The following is an 18,835-nucleotide window of genomic DNA, read 5'->3' on the forward strand; positions in this document are numbered from 1 at the left end:
TCTCATATCAGCATGTGATGAGCGCCCGAAGCGTGCTGTTGAAACCCCACTCCGGGACCATTCCTTTTTCAATGCAGGAGGGGCAAAGCATTTGCTAACCAATAAGCAAAAAAATATGAAAATCCTCATCTTTCCCACAAAAACATCAAAAACAACAGCAAAAACATTGAAGACGGCTGGCTGCAAACGGAATAGAGAAATATCATACAAGTATGTTAAAAGCGTTGGAAGACAATTTTTTAAGGAAAGTGTTTTGAAACTTGAAGACACGCACGGACGTGCCAGATGATCAGAAAGTGCCATTTCACTCGGAGTTAACAGTCCAAATACAAGCAATCGACTTTAATGCCTCACTGCATCAAGCTTAGCAACGTTTGATGGGCACGGAAAGTTTGGTGATCAATTCCACTCTGGGATGATTCATTTTTAACATGGAATGGGCAAAGCATGCGCTAACCAAACAGAAAAAAAAGGAAAGAAAAACAGCAGCAAAGAGTAAAATTAGCTTTAATGTTTCTGCAACAACACATTACATTCAAACGGAGGCTACAGATTGTATAGAAGAAAACAAATAACAACCCCAAAGACATTCATTAAACATGTTAAGTGAGGACGTAAAGGAGATCTCTATAGAAATGTTTGGAAATCTGTTACGTCACACAGACATGTTGACAGAGTGGTCAGAAAGTGCAATTTTTCTTGAAATTAACAGGCAAGCTATCATCGATTGACTTAAAACCAATAAAACCTCAGATGTGGATGGTAACATAACGAAAGCAGTGAAAACCCATGGAAAAGTGAATTTCTCTTAAGGTTTGGGGATTTGATTGCCAACGGAATTACAAATTTGAACAAAAACAAATTGCTTAGCAGAGGATGGTTTCGATCCATCGACCTCTGGGTTATGGGCCCAGCACGCTTCCGCTGCGCCACTCTGCTGCTGTCACACCTTTCTCTGTGCATTTTAAAAGGGAGAAGCTGGCTCCACCTACATTTGCATGCAGATAAAGAACCATAGCTGCATTTGAAAGCAGAGGATGCCGTAACCTCTGAAAAAGCATTTAGACATTGTGAGAGCAAAATCTTGTTAGTCCACGTAGCTCTCTCGCCTCACGTGCTTAGTCTCTGTGGCGCAATTGGTTAGCGCGTTCGGCTGTTAACCGAAAGGTTGGTGGTTCAAGCCCACCCAGGGACGTTTTGAGACACTTGAGTTTTTTTAACCGAGAAGCAAAAAAGGAGCACAAAATAGTTACCTTTCAAACGCAAAGACGGTGACTGCAAATTGATTAACATAGGTGGAGACCCTTCACAAAACCATGTTTAAAAGGAAGGTTGACGTCATATCTATGACGTTGCTTTCCAATTGAAACTTCATCAAAAGCACGTAAAACATCATCAGAAGTGAACAGGAAGTTCATTCTTCATTCCGTTGTCAACCGATTGGCCAGAAAATTGGGCTCGATCAAAGGGAACCTGAACAGGGGACTGCTCCTATCCATCGTCATTCATTGGGAAAGTGTCTGCAATTTCAAACACATTGCATTTCTCATATCAGCATGTGATGAGCGCCCGAAGCGTGCTGTTGAAACCCCACTCCGGGACCATTCCTTTTTCAATGCAGGAGGGGCAAAGCATTTGCTAACCAATAAGCAAAAAAATATGAAAATCCTCATCTTTCCCACAAAAACATCAAAAACAACAGCAAAAACATTGAAGACGGCTGGCTGCAAACGGAATAGAGAAATATCATACAAGCATGTTAAAAGCGTTGGAAGACAATTTTTTAAGGAAAGTGTTTTGAAACTTGAAGACACGCACGGACGTGCCAGATGATCAGAAAGTGCCATTTCACTCGGAGTTAACAGTCCAAATACAAGCAATCGACTTTAATGCCTCACTGCATCAAGCTTAGCAACGTTTGATGGGCACGGAAAGTTTGGTGATCAACTCCACTCTGGGATGATTCATTTTTAACATGGAATGGGCAAAGCATGCGCTAACCAAACAGAAAAAAAAGGAAAGAAAAACAGCAGCAAAGAGTAAAATTAGCTTTAATGTTTCTGCAACAACACATTACATTCAAACGGAGGCTACAGATTGTATAGAAGAAAACAAATAACAACCCCAAAGACATTCATTAAACATGTTAAGTGAGGACGTAAAGGAGATCTCTATAGAAATGTTTGGAAATCTGTTACGTCACACAGACATGTTGACAGAGTGGTCAGAAAGTGCAATTTTTCTTGAAATTAACAGGCAAGCTATCATCGATTGACTTAAAACCAATAAAACCTCAGATGTGGATGGTAACATAACGAAAGCAGTGAAAACCCATGGAAAAGTGAATTTCTCTTAAGGTTTGGGGATTTGATTGCCAACGGAATTACAAATTTGAACAAAAACAAATTGCTTAGCAGAGGATGGTTTCGATCCATCGACCTCTGGGTTATGGGCCCAGAACACTTCCGCTGCGCCACTCTGCTGCTGTCACACCTTTCTCTGTGCATTTTGAAAGGGAGAAGCTGGCTCCACCTACATTTGCATGCAGATAAAGAACCATAGCTGCATTTGAAAGCAGAGGATGCCGTAACCTCTGAAAAAGCATTTAGACATTGTGAGAGCAAAATCTTGTTAGTCCACGTAGCTCTCTCGCCTCACGTGCGTAGTCTCTGTGGTGCAATTGGTTAGCGCGTTCGGCTGTTAACTGAAAGGTTGGTGGTTCAAGCCCACCCAGGGACGTTTTGAGACACTTGAGTTTTTTTAACCGAGAAGCAAAAAAGGAGCACAAAATAGTTACCTTTCAAACGCAAATACGGTGACTGCAAATTGATTAACATAGGTGGAGACCCTTCACAAAACAATGTTTAAAAGGAAGGGTGACGTCATATCTATGAAGGTGCTTTCCAATTGAAACTTCATCAAAAGCACGTAAAACATCATCAGAAGTGAACAGGAAGTTCATTCTTCATTCCGTTGTCAACCGATTGGCCAGAAAATTGGGCTCGATCAAAGGGAACCTGAACAGGGGACTGCTCCTATCCATCGTCATTCATTGGGAAAGTGTCTGCAATTTCAAACACATTGCATTTCTCATATCAGCATGTGATGAGCGCCCGAAGCGTGCTGTTGAAACCCCACTCCGGGACCATTCCTTTTTCAATGCAGGAGGGGCAAAGCATTTGCTAACCAATAAGCAAAAAAATATGAAAATCCTCATCTTTCCCACAAAAACATCAAAAACAACAGCAAAAACATTGAAGACGGCTGGCTGCAAACGGAATAGAGAAATATCATACAAGCATGTTAAAAGCGTTGGAAGACAATTTTTTAAGGAAAGTGTTTTGAAACTTGAAGACACGCACGGACGTGCCAGATGATCAGAAAGTGCCATTTCACTCGGAGTTAACAGTCCAAATACAAGCAATCGACTTTAATGCCTCACTGCATCAAGCTTAGCAACGTTTGATGGGCACGGAAAGTTTGGTGATCAACTCCACTCTGGGATGATTCATTTTTAACATGGAATGGGCAAAGCATGCGCTAACCAAACAGAAAAAAAAGGAAAGAAAAACAGCAGCAAAGAGTAAAATTAGCTTTAATGTTTCTGCAACAACACATTACATTCAAACGGAGGCTACAGATTGTATAGAAGAAAACAAATAACAACCCCAAAGACATTCATTAAACATGTTAAGTGAGGACGTAAAGGAGATCTCTATAGAAATGTTTGGAAATCTGTTACGTCACACAGACATGTTGACAGAGTGGTCAGAAAGTGCAATTTTTCTTGAAATTAACAGGCAAGCTATCATCGATTGACTTAAAACCAATAAAACCTCAGATGTGGATGGTAACATAACGAAAGCAGTGAAAACCCATGGAAAAGTGAATTTCTCTTAAGGTTTGGGGATTTGATTGCCAACGGAATTACAAATTTGAACAAAAACAAATTGCTTTGCAGAGGATGGTTTCGATCCATCGACCTCTGGGTTATGAACCCAGCACGCTTCCGCTGCGCCACTCTGCTGCTGTCACACCTTTCTCTGTGCATTTTGAAAGGGAGAAGCTGGCTCCACCTACATTTGCATGCAGATAAAGAACCATAGCTGCATTTGAAAGCAGAGGATGCCGTAACCTCTGAAAAAGCATTTAGACATTGTGAGAGCAAAATCTTGTTAGTCCACGTAGCTCTCTCGCCTCACGTGCTTAGTCTCTGTGGCGCAATTGGTTAGCGCGTTCGGCTGTTAACCGAAAGGTTGGTGGTTCAAGCCCACCCAGGGACGTTTTGAGACACTTGAGTTTTTTTAACCGAGAAGCAAAAAAGGAGCACAAAATAGTTACCTTTCAAACGCAAAGACGGTGACTGCAAATTGATTAACATAGGTGGAGACCCTTCACAAAACCATGTTTAAAAGGAAGGGTGACGTCATATCTATGACGGTGCTTTCCAATTGAAACTTCATCAAAAGCACGTAAAACATCATCAGAAGTGAACAGGAAGTTCATTCTTCATTCCGTTGTCAACCGATTGGCCAGAAAATTGGGCTCGATCAAAGGGAACCTGAACAGGGGACTGCTCCTATCCATCATCATTCATTGGGAAAGTGTCTGCAATTTCAAACACATTGCATTTCTCATATCAGCATGTGATGAGCGCCCGAAGCGTGCTGTTGAAACCCCACTCCGGGACCATTCCTTTTTCAATGCAGGAGGGGCAAAGCATTTGCTAACCAATAAGCAAAAAAATATGAAAATCCTCATCTTTCCCACAAAAACATCAAAAACAACAGCAAAAACATTGAAGACGGCTGGCTGCAAACGGAATAGAGAAATATCATACAAGTATGTTAAAAGCGTTGGAAGACAATTTTTTAAGGAAAGTGTTTTGAAACTTGAAGACACGCACGGACGTGCCAGATGATCAGAAAGTGCCATTTCACTCGGAGTTAACAGTCCAAATACAAGCAATCGACTTTAATGCCTCACTGCATCAAGCTTAGCAACGTTTGATGGGCACGGAAAGTTTGGTGATCAACTCCACTCTGGGATGATTCATTTTTAACATGGAATGGGCAAAGCATGCGCTAACCAAACAGAAAAAAAGGAAAGAAAAACAGCAGCAAAGAGTAAAATTAGCTTTAATGTTTCTGCAACAACACATTACATTCAAACGGAGGCTACAGATTGTATAGAAGAAAACAAATAACAACCCCAAAGACATTCATTAAACATGTTAAGTGAGGACGTAAAGGAGATCTCTATAGAAATGTTTGGAAATCTGTTACGTCACACAGACATGTTGACAGAGTGGTCAGAAAGTGCAATTTTTCTTGAAATTAACAGGCAAGCTATCATCGATTGACTTAAAACCAATAAAACCTCAGATGTGGATGGTAACATAACGAAAGCAGTGAAAACCCATGGAAAAGTGAATTTCTCTTAAGGTTTGGGGATTTGATTGCCAACGGAATTACAAATTTGAACAAAAACAAATTGCTTAGCAGAGGATGGTTTCGATCCATCGACCTCTGGGTTATGGGCCCAGCACGCTTCCGCTGCGCCACTCTGCTGCTGTCACACCTTTCTCTGTGCATTTTGAAAGGGAGAAGCTGGCTCCACCTACATTTGCATGCAGATAAAGAACCATAGCTGCATTTGAAAGCAGAGGATGCCGTAACCTCTGAAAAAGCATTTAGACATTGTGAGAGCAAAATCTTGTTAGTCCACGTAGCTCTCTCGCCTCACGTGCTTAGTCTCTGTGGCGCAATTGGTTAGCGCGTTCGGCTGTTAACCGAAAGGTTGGTGGTTCAAGCCCACCCAGGGACGTTTTGAGACACTTGAGTTTTTTTAACCGAGAAGCAAAAAAGGAGCACAAAATAGTTACCTTTCAAACGCAAAGACGGTGACTGCAAATTGATTAACATAGGTGGAGACCCTTCACAAAACCATGTTTAAAAGGAAGGGTGACGTCATATCTATGACGGTGCTTTCCAATTGAAACTTCATCAAAAGCACGTAAAACATCATCAGAAGTGAACAGGAAGTTCATTCTTCATTCCGTTGTCAACCGATTGGCCAGAAAATTGGGCTCGATCAAAGGGAACCTGAACAGGGGACTGCTCCTATCCATCGTCATTCATTGGGAAAGTGTCTGCAATTTCAAACACATTGCATTTCTCATATCAGCATGTGATGAGCGCCCGAAGCGTGCTGTTGAAACCCCACTCCGGGACCATTCCTTTTTCAATGCAGGAGGGGCAAAGCATTTGCTAACCAATAAGAAAAAAAATATGAAAATCCTCATCTTTCCCACAAAAACATCAAAAACAACAGCAAAAACATTGAAGACGGCTGGCTGCAAACGGAATAGAGAAATATCATACAAGTATGTTAAAAGCGTTGGAAGACAATTTTTTAAGGAAAGTGTTTTGAAACTTGAAGACACGCACGGACGTGCCAGATGATCAGAAAGTGCCATTTCACTCGGAGTTAACAGTCCAAATACAAGCAATCGACTTTAATGCCTCACTGCATCAAGCTTAGCAACGTTTGATGGGCACGGAAAGTTTGGTGATCAACTCCACTCTGGGATGATTCATTTTTAACATGGAATGGGCAAAGCATGCGCTAACCAAACAGAAAAAAAAGGAAAGAAAAACAGCAGCAAAGAGTAAAATTAGCTTTAATGTTTCTGCAACAACACATTACATTCAAACGGAGGCTACAGATTGTATAGAAGAAAACAAATAACAACCCCAAAGACATTCATTAAACATGTTAAGTGAGGACGTAAAGAAGATCTCTATAGAAATGTTTGGAAATCTGTTACGTCACACAGACATGTTGACAGAGTGGTCAGAAAGTGCAATTTTTCTTGAAATTAACAGGCAAGCTATCATCGATTGACTTAAAACCAATAAAACCTCAGATGTGGATGGTAACATAACGAAAGCAGTGAAAACCCATGGAAAAGTGAATTTCTCTTAAGGTTTGGGGATTTGATTGCCAACGGAATTACAAATTTGAACAAAAACAAATTGCTTAGCAGAGGATGGTTTCGATCCATCGACCTCTGGGTTATGGGCCCAGCACGCTTCCGCTGCGCCACTCTGCTGCTGTCACACCTTTCTCTGTGCATTTTGAAAGGGAGAAGCTGGCTCCACCTACATTTGCATGCAGATTAAGAACCATAGCTGCATTTGAAAGCAGAGGATGCCGTAACCTCTGAAAAAGCATTTAGACATTGTGAGAGCAAAATCTTGTTAGTCCACGTAGCTCTCTCGCCTCACGTGCTTAGTCTCTGTGGCGCAATTGGTTAGCGCGTTCGGCTGTTAACCGAAAGGTTGGTGGTTCAAGCCCACCCAGGGACGTTTTGAGACACTTGAGTTTTTTTAACCGAGAAGCAAAAAAGGAGCACAAAATAGTTACCTTTCAAACGCAAATACGGTGACTGCAAATTGATTAACATAGGTGGAGACCCTTCACAAAACCATGTTTAAAAGGAAGGTTGACGTCATATCTATGACGTTGCTTTCCAATTGAAACTTCATCAAAAGCACGTAAAACATCATCAGAAGTGAACAGGAAGTTCATTCTTCATTCCGTTGTCAACCGATTGGCCAGAAAATTGGGCTCGATCAAAGGGAACCTGAACAGGGGACTGCTCCTATCCATCGTCATTCATTGGGAAAGTGTCTGCAATTTCAAACACATTGCATTTCTTATATCAGCATGTGATGAGCGCCCGAAGCGTGCTGTTGAAACCCCACTCCGGGACCATTCCTTTTTCAATGCAGGAGGGGCAAAGCATTTGCTAACCAATAAGCAAAAAAATATGAAAATCCTCATCTTTCCCACAAAAACATCAAAAACAACAGCAAAAACATTGAAGACGGCTGGCTGCAAACGGAATAGAGAAATATCATACAAGCATGTTAAAAGCGTTGGAAGACAATTTTTTAAGGAAAGTGTTTTGAAACTTGAAGACACGCACGGACGTGCCAGATGATCAGAAAGTGCCATTTCACTCGGAGTTAACAGTCCAAATACAAGCAATCGACTTTAATGCCTCACTGCATCAAGCTTAGCAACGTTTGATGGGCACGGAAAGTTTGGTGATCAACTCCACTCTGGGATGATTCATTTTTAACATGGAATGGGCAAAGCATGCGCTAACCAAACAGAAAAAAAAGGAAAGAAAAACAGCAGCAAAGAGTAAAATTAGCTTTAATGTTTCTGCAACAACACATTACATTCAAACGGAGGCTACAGATTGTATAGAAGAAAACAAATAACAACCCCAAAGACATTCATTAAACATGTTAAGTGAGGACGTAAAGGAGATCTCTATAGAAATGTTTGGAAATCTGTTACGTCACACAGACATGTTGACAGAGTGGTCAGAAAGTGCAATTTTTCTTGAAATTAACAGGCAAGCTATCATCGATTGACTTAAAACCAATAAAACCTCAGATGTGGATGGTAACATAACGAAAGCAGTGAAAACCCATGGAAAAGTGAATTTCTCTTAAGGTTTGGGGATTTGATTGCCAACGGAATTACAAATTTGAACAAAAACAAATTGCTTAGCAGAGGATGGTTTCGATCCATCGACCTCTGGGTTATGGGCCCAGCACGCTTCCGCTGCGCCACTCTGCTGCTGTCACACCTTTCTCTGTGCATTTTGAAAGGGAGAAGCTGGCTCCACCTACATTTGCATGCAGATAAAGAACCATAGCTGCATTTGAAAGCAGAGGATGCCGTAACCTCTGAAAAAGCATTTAGACATTGTGAGAGCAAAATCTTGTTAGTCCACGTAGCTCTCTCGCCTCACGTGCTTAGTCTCTGTGGCGCAATTGGTTAGCGCGTTCGGCTGTTAACCGAAAGGTTGGTGGTTCAAGCCCACCCAGGGACGTTTTGAGACACTTGAGTTTTTTTAACCGAGAAGCAAAAAAGGAGCACAAAATAGTTACCTTTCAAACGCAAAGACGGTGACTGCAAATTGATTAACATAGGTGGAGACCCTTCACAAAACCATGTTTAAAAGGAAGGTTGACGTCATATCTATGACGTTGCTTTCCAATTGAAACTTCATCAAAAGCACGTAAAACATCATCAGAAGTGAACAGGAAGTTCATTCTTCATTCCGTTGTCAACCGATTGGCCAGAAAATTGGGCTCGATCAAAGGGAACCTGAACAGGGGACTGCTCCTATCCATCGTCATTCATTGGGAAAGTGTCTGCAATTTCAAACACATTGCATTTCTCATATCAGCATGTGATGAGCGCCCGAAGCGTGCTGTTGAAACCCCACTCCGGGACCATTCCTTTTTCAATGCAGGAGGGGCAAAGCATTTGCTAACCAATAAGCAAAAAAATATGAAAATCCTCATCTTTCCCACAAAAACATCAAAAACAACAGCAAAAACATTGAAGACGGCTGGCTGCAAACGGAATAGAGAAATATCATACAAGCATGTTAAAAGCGTTGGAAGACAATTTTTTAAGGAAAGTGTTTTGAAACTTGAAGACACGCACGGACGTGCCAGATGATCAGAAAGTGCCATTTCACTCGGAGTTAACAGTCCAAATACAAGCAATCGACTTTAATGCCTCACTGCATCAAGCTTAGCAACGTTTGATGGGCACGGAAAGTTTGGTGATCAACTCCACTCTGGGATGATTCATTTTTAACATGGAATGGGCAAAGCATGCGCTAACCAAACAGAAAAAAAAGGAAAGAAAAACAGCAGCAAAGAGTAAAATTAGCTTTAATGTTTCTGCAACAACACATTACATTCAAACGGAGGCTACAGATTGTATAGAAGAAAACAAATAACAACCCCAAAGACATTCATTAAACATGTTAAGTGAGGACGTAAAGGAGATCTCTATAGAAATGTTTGGAAATCTGTTACGTCACACAGACATGTTGACAGAGTGGTCAGAAAGTGCAATTTTTCTTGAAATTAACAGGCAAGCTATCATCGATTGACTTAAAACCAATAAAACCTCAGATGTGGATGGTAACATAACGAAAGCAGTGAAAACCCATGGAAAAGTGAATTTCTCTTAAGGTTTGGGGATTTGATTGCCAACGGAATTACAAATTTGAACAAAAACAAATTGCTTAGCAGAGGATGGTTTCGATCCATCGACCTCTGGGTTATGGGCCCAGCACGCTTCCGCTGCGCCACTCTGCTGCTGTCACACCTTTCTCTGTGCATTTTGAAAGGGAGAAGCTGGCTCCACCTACATTTGCATGCAGATAAAGAACCATAGCTGCATTTGAAAGCAGAGGATGCCGTAACCTCTGAAAAAGCATTTAGACATTGTGAGAGCAAAATCTTGTTAGTCCACGTAGCTCTCTCGCCTCACGTGCTTAGTCTCTGTGGCGCAATTGGTTAGCGCGTTCGGCTGTTAACCGAAAGGTTGGTGGTTCAAGCCCACCCAGGGACGTTTTGAGACACTTGAGTTTTTTTAACCGAGAAGCAAAAAAGGAGCACAAAATAGTTACCTTTCAAACGCAAAGACGGTGACTGCAAATTGATTAACATAGGTGGAGACCCTTCACAAAACCATGTTTAAAAGGAAGGGTGACGTCATATCTATGACGGTGCTTTCCAATTGAAACTTCATCAAAAGCACGTAAAACATCATCAGAAGTGAACAGGAAGTTCATTCTTCATTCCGTTGTCAACCGATTGGCCAGAAAATTGGGCTCGATCAAAGGGAACCTGAACAGGGGACTGCTCCTATCCATCGTCATTCATTGGGAAAGTGTCTGCAATTTCAAACACATTGCATTTCTCATATCAGCATGTGATGAGCGCCCGAAGCGTGCTGTTGAAACCCCACTCCGGGACCATTCCTTTTTCAATGCAGGAGGGGCAAAGCATTTGCTAACCAATAAGAAAAAAAATATGAAAATCCTCATCTTTCCCACAAAAACATCAAAAACAACAGCAAAAACATTGAAGACGGCTGGCTGCAAACGGAATAGAGAAATATCATACAAGTATGTTAAAAGCGTTGGAAGACAATTTTTTAAGGAAAGTGTTTTGAAACTTGAAGACACGCACGGACGTGCCAGATGATCAGAAAGTGCCATTTCACTCGGAGTTAACAGTCCAAATACAAGCAATCGACTTTAATGCCTCACTGCATCAAGCTTAGCAACGTTTGATGGGCACGGAAAGTTTGGTGATCAACTCCACTCTGGGATGATTCATTTTTAACATGGAATGGGCAAAGCATGCGCTAACCAAACAGAAAAAAAAGGAGTGAAAAACAGCAGCAAAGAGTAAAATTAGCTTTAATGTTTCTGCAACAACACATTACATTCAAACGGAGGCTACAGATTGTATAGAAGAAAACAAATAACAACCCCAAAGACATTCATTAAACATGTTAAGTGAGGACGTAAAGGAGATCTCTATAGAAATGTTTGGAAATCTGTTACGTCACACAGACATGTTGACAGAGTGGTCAGAAAGTGCAATTTTTCTTGAAATTAACAGGCAAGCTATCATCGATTGACTTAAAACCAATAAAACCTCAGATGTGGATGGTAACATAACGAAAGCAGTGAAAACCCATGGAAAAGTGAATTTCTCTTAAGGTTTGGGGATTTGATTGCCAACGGAATTACAAATTTGAACAAAAACAAATTGCTTAGCAGAGGATAGTTTCGATCCATCGACCTCTGGGTTATGGGCCCAGCACGCTTCCGCTGCGCCACTCTGCTGCTGTCACACCTTTCTCTGTGCATTTTGAAAGGGAGAAGCTGGCTCCACCTACATTTGCATGCAGATAAAGAACCATAGCTGCATTTGAAAGCAGAGGATGCCGTAACCTCTGAAAAAGCATTTAGACATTGTGAGAGCAAAATCTTGTTAGTCCACGTAGCTCTCTCGCCTCACGTGCTTAATCTCTGTGGCGCAATTGGTTAGCGCGTTCGGCTGTTAACCGAAAGGTTGGTGGTTCAAGCCCACCCAGGGACGTTTTGAGACACTTGAGTTTTTTTAACCGAGAAGCAAAAAAGGAGCACAAAATAGTTACCTTTCAAACGCAAATACGGTGACTGCAAATTGATTAACATAGGTGGAGACCCTTCACAAAACCATGTTTAAAAGGAAGGTTGACGTCATATCTATGACGTTGCTTTCCAATTGAAACTTCATCAAAAGCACGTAAAACATCATCAGAAGTGAACAGGAAGTTCATTCTTCATTCCGTTGTCAACCGATTGGCCAGAAAATTGGGCTCGATCAAAGGGAACCTGAACAGGGGACTGCTCCTATCCATCGTCATTCATTGGGAAAGTGTCTGCAATTTCAAACACATTGCATTTCTCATATCAGCATGTGATGAGCGCCCGAAGCGTGCTGTTGAAACCCCACTCCGGGACCATTCCTTTTTCAATGCAGGAGGGGCAAAGCATTTGCTAACCAATAAGCAAAAAAATATGAAAATCCTCATCTTTCCCACAAAAACATCAAAAACAACAGCAAAAACATTGAAGACGGCTGGCTGCAAACGGAATAGAGAAATATCATACAAGCATGTTAAAAGCGTTGGAAGACAATTTTTTAAGGAAAGTGTTTTGAAACTTGAAGACACGCACGGACGTGCCAGATGATCAGAAAGTGCCATTTCACTCGGAGTTAACAGTCCAAATACAAGCAATCGACTTTAATGCCTCACTGCATCAAGCTTAGCAACGTTTGATGGGCACGGAAAGTTTGGTGATCAACTCCACTCTGGGATGATTCATTTTTAACATGGAATGGGCAAAGCATGCGCTAACCAAACAGAAAAAAAAGGAAAGAAAAACAGCAGCAAAGAGTAAAATTAGCTTTAATGTTTCTGCAACAACACATTACATTCAAACGGAGGCTACAGATTGTATAGAAGAAAACAAATAACAACCCCAAAGACATTCATTAAACATGTTAAGTGAGGACGTAAAGGAGATCTCTATAGAAATGTTTGGAAATCTGTTACGTCACACAGACATGTTGACAGAGTGGTCAGAAAGTGCAATTTTTCTTGAAATTAACAGGCAAGCTATCATCGATTGACTTAAAACCAATAAAACCTCAGATGTGGATGGTAACATAACGAAAGCAGTGAAAACCCATGGAAAAGTGAATTTCTCTTAAGGTTTGGGGATTTGATTGCCAACGGAATTACAAATTTGAACAAAAACAAATTGCTTAGCAGAGGATGGTTTCGATCCATCGACCTCTGGGTTATGGGCCCAGCACGCTTCCGCTGCGCCACTCTGCTGCTGTCACACCTTTCTCTGTGCATTTTGAAAGGGAGAAGCTGGCTCCACCTACATTTGCATGCAGATAAAGAACCATAGCTGCATTTGAAAGCAGAGGATGCCGTAACCTCTGAAAAAGCATTTAGACATTGTGAGAGCAAAATCTTGTTAGTCCACGTAGCTCTCTCGCCTCACGTGCTTAGTCTCTGTGGCGCAATTGGTTAGCGCGTTCGGCTGTTAACCGAAAGGTTGGTGGTTCAAGCCCACCCAGGGACGTTTTGAGACACTTGAGTTTTTTTAACCGAGAAGCAAAAAAGGAGCACAAAATAGTTACCTTTCAAACGCAAAGACGGTGACTGCAAATTGATTAACATAGGTGGAGACCCTTCACAAAACCATGTTTAAAAGGAAGGGTGACGTCATATCTATGACGGTGCTTTCCAATTGAAACTTCATCAAAAGCACGTAAAACATCATCAGAAGTGAACAGGAAGTTCATTCTTCATTCCGTTGTCAACCGATTGGCCAGAAAATTGGGCTCGATCAAAGGGAACCTGAACAGGGGACTGCTCCTATCCATCGTCATTCATTGGGAAAGTGTCTGCAATTTCAAACACATTGCATTTCTCATATCAGCATGTGATGAGCGCCCGAAGCGTGCTGTTGAAACCCCACTCCGGGACCATTCCTTTTTCAATGCAGGAGGGGCAAAGCATTTGCTAACCAATAAGCAAAAAAATATGAAAATCCTCATCTTTCCCACAAAAACATCAAAAACAACAGCAAAAACATTGAAGACGGCTGGCTGCAAACGGAATAGAGAAATATCATACAAGCATGTTAAAAGCGTTGGAAGACAATTTTTTAAGGAAAGTGTTTTGAAACTTGAAGACACGCACGGACGTGCCAGATGATCAGAAAGTGCCATTTCACTCGGAGTTAACAGTCCAAATACAAGCAATCGACTTTAATGCCTCACTGCATCAAGCTTAGCAACGTTTGATGGGCACGGAAAGTTTGGTGATCAACTCCACTCTGGGATGATTCATTTTTAACATGGAATGGGCAAAGCATGCGCTAACCAAACAGAAAAAAAAGGAAAGAAAAACAGCAGCAAAGAGTAAAATTAGCTTTAATGTTTCTGCAACAACACATTACATTCAAACGGAGGCTACAGATTGTATAGAAGAAAACAAATAACAACCCCAAAGACATTCATTAAACATGTTAAGTGAGGACGTAAAGGAGATCTCTATAGAAATGTTTGGAAATCTGTTACGTCACACAGACATGTTGACAGAGTGGTCAGAAAGTGCAATTTTTCTTGAAATTAACAGGCAAGCTATCATCGATTGACTTAAAACCAATAAAACCTCAGATGTGGATGGTAACATAACGAAAGCAGTGAAAACCCATGGAAAAGTGAATTTCTCTTAAGGTTTGGGGATTTGATTGCCAACGGAATTACAAATTTGAACAAAAACAAATTGCTTAGCAGAGGATGGTTTCGATCCATCGACCTCTGGGTTATGGGCCCAGCACGCTTCCGCTGCGCCACTCTGCTGCTGTCACACCTTTCTCTGTGCATTTTGAAAGGGAGAAGCTGGCTCCACCTACATTTGCATGCAGATTAAGAACCATAGCTGCATTTGAAAGCAGAGGATGCCGTAACCTCTGAAAAAGCATTTAGACATTGTGAGAGCAAAATCTTGTTAGTCCACGTAGCTCTCTCGCCTCACGTGCTTAGTCTCTGTGGCGCAATTGGTTAGCGCGTTCGGCTGTTAACCGAAAGGTTGGTGGTTCAAGCCCACCCAGGGACGTTTTGAGACACTTGAGTTTTTTTAACCGAGAAGCAAAAAAGGAGCACAAAATAGTTACCTTTCAAACGCAAATACGGTGACTGCAAATTGATTAACATAGGTGGAGACCCTTCACAAAACCATGTTTAAAAGGAAGGTTGACGTCATATCTATGACGTTGCTTTCCAATTGAAACTTCATCAAAAGCACGTAAAACATCATCAGAAGTGAACAGGAAGTTCATTCTTCATTCCGTTGTCAACCGATTGGCCAGAAAATTGGGCTCGATCAAAGGGAACCTGAACAGGGGACTGCTCCTATCCATCGTCATTCATTGGGAAAGTGTCTGCAATTTCAAACACATTGCATTTCTCATATCAGCATGTGATGAGCGCCCGAAGCGTGCTGTTGAAACCCCACTCCGGGACCATTCCTTTTTCAATGCAGGAGGGGCAAAGCATTTGCTAACCAATAAGCAAAAAAATATGAAAATCCTCATCTTTCCCACAAAAACATCAAAAACAACAGCAAAAACATTGAAGACGGCTGGCTGCAAACGGAATAGAGAAATATCATACAAGCATGTTAAAAGCGTTGGAAGACAATTTTTTAAGGAAAGTGTTTTGAAACTTGAAGACACGCACGGACGTGCCAGATGATCAGAAAGTGCCATTTCACTCGGAGTTAACAGTCCAAATACAAGCAATCGACTTTAATGCCTCACTGCATCAAGCTTAGCAACGTTTGATGGGCACGGAAAGTTTGGTGATCAACTCCACTCTGGGATGATTCATTTTTAACATGGAATGGGCAAAGCATGCGCTAACCAAACAGAAAAAAAAGGAAAGAAAAACAGCAGCAAAGAGTAAAATTAGCTTTAATGTTTCTGCAACAACACATTACATTCAAACGGAGGCTACAGATTGTATAGAAGAAAACAAATAACAACCCCAAAGACATTCATTAAACATGTTAAGTGAGGACGTAAAGGAGATCTCTATAGAAATGTTTGGAAATCTGTTACGTCACACAGACATGTTGACAGAGTGGTCAGAAAGTGCAATTTTTCTTGAAATTAACAGGCAAGCTATCATCGATTGACTTAAAACCAATAAAACCTCAGATGTGGATGGTAACATAACGAAAGCAGTGAAAACCCATGGAAAAGTGAATTTCTCTTAAGGTTTGGGGATTTGATTGCCAACGGAATTACAAATTTGAACAAAAACAAATTGCTTAGCAGAGGATGGTTTCGATCCATCGACCTCTGGGTTATGGGCCCAGCACGCTTCCGCTGCGCCACTCTGCTGCTGTCACACCTTTCTCTGTGCATTTTGAAAGGGAGAAGCTGGCTCCACCTACATTTGCATGCAGATAAAGAACCATAGCTGCATTTGAAAGCAGAGGATGCCGTAACCTCTGAAAAAGCATTTAGACATTGTGAGAGCAAAATCTTGTTAGTCCACGTAGCTCTCTCGCCTCTCGCCTCTCGCCTCTCGCCTCTCGCCTCTCGCCTCTCGCCTCTCGCCTCTCGCCTCTCGCCTCTCGCCTCACGTGCTTAGTCTCTGTGGCGCAATTGGTTAGCGCGTTCGGCTGTTAACCGAAAGGTTGGTGGTTCAAGCCCACCCAGGGACGTTTTGAGACACTTGAGTTTTTTTAACCGAGAAGCAAAAAAGGAGCACAAAATAGTTACCTTTCAAACGCAAAGACGGTGATTGCAAATTGATTAACATAGGTGGAGACCCTTCACAAAACCATGTTTAAAAGGAAGGGTGACGTCATATCTATGACGGTGCTTTCCAATTGAAACTTCATCAAAAGCACGTAAAACATCATCAGAAGTGAACAGGAAGTTCATTCTTCATTCCGTTGTCAACCGATTGGCCAGAAAATTGGGCTCGATCAAAGGGAACCTGAACAGGGGACTGCTCCTATCCATCGTCATTCATTGGGAAAGTGTCTGCAATTTCAAACACATTGCATTTCTCATATCAGCATGTGATGAGCGCCCGAAGCGTGCTGTTGAAACCCCACTCCGGGACCATTCCTTTTTCAATGCAGGAGGGGCAAAGCATTTGCTAACCAATAAGCAAAAAAATATGAAAATCCTCATCTTTCCCACAAAAACATCAAAAACAACAGCAAAAACATTGAAGACGGCTGGCTGCAAACGGAATAGAGAAATATCATACAAGCATGTTAAAAGCGTTGGAAGACAATTTTTTAAGGAAAGTGTTTTGAAACTTGAAGACACGCACGGACGTGCCAGATGATCAGAAAGTGCCATTTCACTCGGAGTTAACAGTCCAAATACAAGCAATCGACTTTAATGCCTCACTGCATCAAGCTTAGCAACGTTTGATGGGCACGGAAAGTTTGGTGATCAACTCCACTCTGGGATGATTCATTTTTAACATGGAATGGGCAAAGCATGCGCTAACCAAACAGAAAAAAAGGAAAGAAAAACAGCAGCAAAGAGTAAAATTAGCTATAATGTTTCTGCAACAACACATTACATTCAAACGGAGGCTACAGATTGTATAGAAGAAAACAAATAACAACCCCAAAGACATTCATTAAACATGTTAAGTGAGGACGTAAAGGAGATCTCTATAGAAATGTTTGGAAATCTGTTACGTCACACAGACATGTTGACAGAGTGGTCAGAAAGTGCAATTTTTCTTGAAATTAACAGGCAAGCTATCATCGATTGACTTAAAACCAATAAAACCTCAGATGTGGATGGTAACATAACGAAAGCAGTGAAAACCCATGGAAAAGTGAATTTCTCTTAAGGTTTGGGGATTTGATTGCCAACGGAATTACAAATTTGAACAAAAACAAATTGCTTAGCAGAGGATGGTTTCGATCCATCGACCTCTGGGTTATGGGCCCAGCACGCTTCCGCTGCACCACTCTGCTGCTGTCACACCTTTCTCTGTGCATTTTGAAAGGGAGAAGCTGGCTCCACCTACATTTGCATGCAGATAAAGAACCATAGCTGCATTTGAAAGCAGAGGATGCCGTAACCTCTGAAAAAGCATTTAGACATTGTGAGAGCAAAATCTTGTTAGTCCACGTAGCTCTCTCGCCTCACGTGCTTAGTCTCTGTGGCGCAATTGGTTAGCGCGTTCGGCTGTTAACCGAAAGGTTGGTGGTTCAAGCCCACCCAGGGACGTTTTGAGACACTTGAGTTTTTTTAACCGAGAAGCAAAAAAGGAGCACAAAATAGTTACCTTTCAAACGCAAATACGGTGATTGCAAATTGATTAACATAGGTGGAGACCCTTCACAAAACCATGTTTAAAAGGAAGGGTGACGTCATATCTATGACGGTGCTTTCCAATTGAAACTTCATCAAAAGCACGTAAAACATCATCAGAAGTGAACAGGAAGTTCATTCTTCATTCCGTTGTCAACCGATTGGCCAGAAAATTGGGCTCGATCAAAGGGAACCTGAACAGGGGACTGCTCCTATCCATCGTCATTCATTGGGAAAGTGTCTGCAATTTCAAACACATTGCATTTCTCATATCAGCATGTGATGAGCGCCCGAAGCGTGCTGTTGAAACCCCACTCCGGGACCATTCCTTTTTCAATGCAGGAGGGGCAAAGCATTTGCTAACCAATAAGCAAAAAAATATGAAAATCCTCATCTTTCCCACAAAAACATCAAAAACAACAGCAAAAACATTGAAGACGGCTGGCTGCAAACGGAATAGAGAAATATCATACAAGTATGTTAAAAGCGTTGGAAGACAATTTT

At 41.6% G+C, this 18,835-nt stretch overlaps 10 non-coding genes across 10 annotated transcripts; all 10 read left to right on the forward strand.

Moving 5' to 3' along the window:
* The first annotated feature begins 1,121 nt into the window (after positions 1-1,121).
* Positions 1,122-1,195, forward strand: TRNAN-GUU (transfer RNA asparagine (anticodon GUU)). The gene has a single exon. It is a non-coding gene; the product is annotated as a tRNA-Asn (tRNA).
* A 3,014-nt stretch (positions 1,196-4,209) lies between these two features.
* Positions 4,210-4,283, forward strand: TRNAN-GUU (transfer RNA asparagine (anticodon GUU)). The gene has a single exon. It is a non-coding gene; the product is annotated as a tRNA-Asn (tRNA).
* Positions 4,284-5,752: 1,469 nt separating this feature from the next.
* On the forward strand, positions 5,753-5,826 carry TRNAN-GUU (transfer RNA asparagine (anticodon GUU)). The gene has a single exon. It is a non-coding gene; the product is annotated as a tRNA-Asn (tRNA).
* A 1,470-nt stretch (positions 5,827-7,296) lies between these two features.
* On the forward strand, positions 7,297-7,370 carry TRNAN-GUU (transfer RNA asparagine (anticodon GUU)). The gene has a single exon. It is a non-coding gene; the product is annotated as a tRNA-Asn (tRNA).
* Positions 7,371-8,840: 1,470 nt separating this feature from the next.
* On the forward strand, positions 8,841-8,914 carry TRNAN-GUU (transfer RNA asparagine (anticodon GUU)). The gene has a single exon. It is a non-coding gene; the product is annotated as a tRNA-Asn (tRNA).
* A 1,470-nt stretch (positions 8,915-10,384) lies between these two features.
* Positions 10,385-10,458, forward strand: TRNAN-GUU (transfer RNA asparagine (anticodon GUU)). Its single transcript has one exon. It is a non-coding gene; the product is annotated as a tRNA-Asn (tRNA).
* Positions 10,459-13,472: 3,014 nt separating this feature from the next.
* On the forward strand, positions 13,473-13,546 carry TRNAN-GUU (transfer RNA asparagine (anticodon GUU)). The gene has a single exon. It is a non-coding gene; the product is annotated as a tRNA-Asn (tRNA).
* Positions 13,547-15,016: 1,470 nt separating this feature from the next.
* On the forward strand, positions 15,017-15,090 carry TRNAN-GUU (transfer RNA asparagine (anticodon GUU)). Its single transcript has one exon. It is a non-coding gene; the product is annotated as a tRNA-Asn (tRNA).
* Positions 15,091-16,630: 1,540 nt separating this feature from the next.
* TRNAN-GUU (transfer RNA asparagine (anticodon GUU)) lies at positions 16,631-16,704 on the forward strand. Its single transcript has one exon. It is a non-coding gene; the product is annotated as a tRNA-Asn (tRNA).
* Positions 16,705-18,173: 1,469 nt separating this feature from the next.
* Positions 18,174-18,247, forward strand: TRNAN-GUU (transfer RNA asparagine (anticodon GUU)). The gene has a single exon. It is a non-coding gene; the product is annotated as a tRNA-Asn (tRNA).
* The last annotated feature ends 588 nt before the right edge of the window (positions 18,248-18,835 follow it).

The sequence above is a fragment of the Pelobates fuscus genome, chromosome 2 (assembly GCF_036172605.1).
Source record: "Pelobates fuscus isolate aPelFus1 chromosome 2, aPelFus1.pri, whole genome shotgun sequence".
NCBI lineage: Eukaryota > Metazoa > Chordata > Amphibia > Anura > Pelobatidae > Pelobates > Pelobates fuscus.